The sequence below is a fragment of the Salvelinus alpinus genome, chromosome 17, assembly GCF_045679555.1.
Source record: "Salvelinus alpinus chromosome 17, SLU_Salpinus.1, whole genome shotgun sequence".
In the NCBI taxonomy this organism is placed as follows: Eukaryota; Metazoa; Chordata; class Actinopteri; order Salmoniformes; family Salmonidae; genus Salvelinus; species Salvelinus alpinus.
The window spans coordinates 55,525,915-55,529,788 of record NC_092102.1 but is presented as its reverse complement, the minus strand read 5'-3'; positions in this window follow the sequence as shown (position 1 = coordinate 55,529,788).

The window sequence follows — 3,874 nt, the reverse complement described above, 5'->3', positions numbered from 1 at the left end:
TACATGCTACACCCAGGATTTGAACTCCTTTTGAAAACCGCCTTTAAATCATTGCGATTTCTCCCCTAAAATCTAGGTACTCCCATATCACTGGACCCTCATCCCAGAGAACCTACGCCTTTTTTGGCATTTTCTCAACGGACCTTCACAGACCTTCCAGACCATCCAACTTCAAACATACATATACACCCACACATACACCCTATTTTTTGGTCCAAAAATACGGCCTCCCACCGTACTTGGACCTAGTGCACCTTTTTGCACCTTTTTCTCCTCCCTGCCACCTGAAGAAGCCGAGTAAGGCAGAAACGCGTCGTGGCTGGGCTACCCCTAGACCCGTTGTGCAGCTGTAAGGAAGGCAGGTTCCACACGGACTTCGGGGGTACCTCCTTTTGGCTACTCAATATTCTTTGTACTTTTCTCTTACCCTTATTTTGAGTTTTACACAGGGACACACTACAATGGAAGATCTACGAGACAACGAGGACTCCGGGCACTCTGATGGCTACTCAGACCCCCTACTTCACCACAAAAACGGGCCCAAAAATTTCGACGGGGCATAGATATCCACTTAGACCCTCTACACACTTAAGAAGAGACGCACAGAGGGGCCAGCCGAAAAAAGTTTCGACTGGCAACCGAGTCTCATTACAGGAACGTCGACTTCGTCTTACATAGCGTCTCTCTCTTTTTTCGGGCTTCAACGAATGGCACAACAGGCTCCCACCACTACAACTCCGACGAAACAGGACAACCCGGTCTCACCAACCCAAGACCAACCAGAACCAAGGACAAAGAAACCCTCCAAAGAAAGCGGCTAAACCCCACCATACCAGGGGACCCTGAGACCCGGTCATACCCTCATAAGGTTGACATAGGGAAGGGCTCCTTTTGGGCAACACAAACCCTCCTAACCTTCCCCCACATCATACCCTGACCAGGGTGATTGAGGGAACGGAGCAGAGGCAGAGTGTTAAGGTGGCCTCTGAATTTTCATCTCCATCCCATACCCAGACCTGGGTGGTATGGAATGATAATCAGCAGGAACAGGTTACAACTCCGCAACCATCTACCTCCACATATTCTTCCCAGTCAACACCATCTAAACATGGATTGCGGGATAGAACAACTGGATGACATCCCCAGCCGGCAACTTGACTCACAGCAAATCCCACACCATGGGACTCCAGGACCCCTAAACACCTCGAAAGGACAAGCAGCAGACCTGCCATACAGATCACCGCTTCAAACAGAACACCACCTCCGCTCACCACACCATAGGATGAAAAGAAAGGATACGGACGTCCCAGAAAATAACCCCTCACACAGGGGCAGACAAAACCAACACCGGTCCACCTCTTACCGACCAGGACATGTCGCAGGGAAATCCAGGAGCAACACCTACTCCAGACGCCCCACCACCCCATCACAACCACCCGAAAACTCCAAAACCATATGACAACAGAGATGGATACAGCAAAACGAAGCCATCTACTTGGGGAACCAAACTCCGTCAACAGTCCACCTCCAGTTTTCAGTACAACGGAGGAACGCCTGGACATACACGGCACCTACACCCTACACACCCCACATCCCATACAAAAGATAGGGGGTTATTAAGACCACAAAAATAGACCTCCAATAGCACTATAGAGTTACCATGACCATGGACTCTTAATAAAGAACTTTCCTCTAGCCACTTTACTAGCACTATGAGAGTTACCATGACCATGGACTCTCAATAATACTTTCCTTTAGTAAAAATATTCCTTCTTTTTTGGTTTCCTGAACTCAGGGTTACCATGACCATGGACCTCAAAGAAAAAGAAACAATAAAATAGAACTAAATTTAAAACTAAAAAAAAACCTTACCAACCCACCATCCTTCCAAAATAACCCCCGTCTACACCCACCAGCACCCCCAACGGACGAGAACCTTTTTTCTCCAACTACTCTGGGGACCATGTCCTCGGCGACTCCCCCGCAGCGAGCGGGACCTAAGCAAATTGGGCCCTTCCATACACCAAGCAAGAAGAAGGGAGGAAATGGAGTGACTGGACTCCTTCGGGGCCTCCTGGGGCCCTGTTGGCAGACCGATCGGCCGAACCCTCCTAACCCCATACAAACAGGAGAGTCACGTACCGCGCTGGACAACTACCTACCCCAGTTTAGAATTGGATTGGCAGTGCGTTCAGTAGCGCGTGGGTGATCCTAGCGGGTTGGGGCTTAACATTAAAAAAGAGGGGCTTTGGATTTGGCGCTGCGGCTGGAGGCTCGCATTGGCTATGTAATCCCTGGGGTGCCCAGATAATGTATGGCGGAGAAATTGATCCCACTGAATTTTCACTTGGGGACCTCTTACCCCGCCGTGCTAAGCCTGGACAACCGATCCATACTGTTTTACCTGGACTACGATACAATTCACTGTCTAGGGAGGATATACCTTTGGAAACGTTACGATCCTGGAAGGGAGTTACTCCACTGGTCACTATCACCCAAAACCACTGAATTACCTTGGACCGAAATGGTAGGGATGGAACATGGCTATCAACTATAATTCCTGGCAGACGTACAACATAAAGGCTAGAGGTTGATTTGCCTGATCCAAAAAAACCCCCGATAGACTTCTTGCCACGTTGGACAGACCTCCTTAGGTGGATGTATGACAGCCAGTGAAGAGGTCCAGCCCTCTTGATCCCTGTCTGCCCTAACCTATGTGAGTTCAATGACTTACCACTCGACAGGGACACATGGCAACCAACTGAGGTCCGGACCTGCACAAGGTACGCAACTCGACGGTTTTGCCTGATCCTACGTTGAGTATACCCATACGGACCAGCTGGACTGGACTATACATGGTTGATTCAGAGTTAGGATCCTGGAAGGGAATAACCTCTAGAAACATACACATGGTTGAATACATCCAGGACCTAAACTGACGAACACGGAAGTAAATACATAGACAATATGGAGCTCAACTAGAAGGATCCGAGAGGGAGTACACTCCTATGTTGTGCTATGCCTTCTACATCCGTTGACACAGCGGACCTAGACATCTCTACCACACCATTCGATATGGACACATGGCAACCAACCGAGGACCAAACCTGTATAAGGGGCGCAACTCAAGGGATTTGCCTGATCCTAAATCGAGTCGACAGACCTACCTTAACTTAACCATTCCTAAAACTATACCTTACCCTAACCCTAACCCTAACCTTAACCATTTTACTAACCATACCTAACCTTAACCCTAAACCTTACCCTAACCCTAAACCTAACCCTAAACCTCTCTAAAAAATATACCTTACCCTAACCTTAACCCTAAACTTAACCATTTTACTAACCATACCTAACCCTAACCAATTTTCTAACCATACCTAACCTTAAACCCTAAACCTTACCCTAAACCTAACCTTAAACCACTCTAAAAACTATACCTGACCCTAACCTTTACCCTAACCTTAACCTTTTTACTAACTATACCTAACCCTAAAACCTACCCCACGGACAGACCACCCTTTAACCCTAAAAATGGGTTAATCTACAAGTGGGCTACATGGGGCCTTCAACTTTGGCCGGCCGCGCCCAGACCCCTCTGGCCTGCGCGCAAATGCTGTGGAGTGCAACCATCCCCTTCCCCCCCTCGGTTTCCACGTGTCAGAGATGGAAGTGGATCAACCGCCTCAAAAATAGAAACCTAACCCTAACCCTAACCCTAACCCTAACCCTAACCCTGTCGTCATTGATGCCGAAATACCTAAATACCTAAATACCGAAATGACGAAATGCCGAAATGCCGAAAAATAGCTGAAAATTCATGCGGGAAATGGTGATCGGAAAACGGGCCAAAAAAAAGGCCACTCTGCCCCCC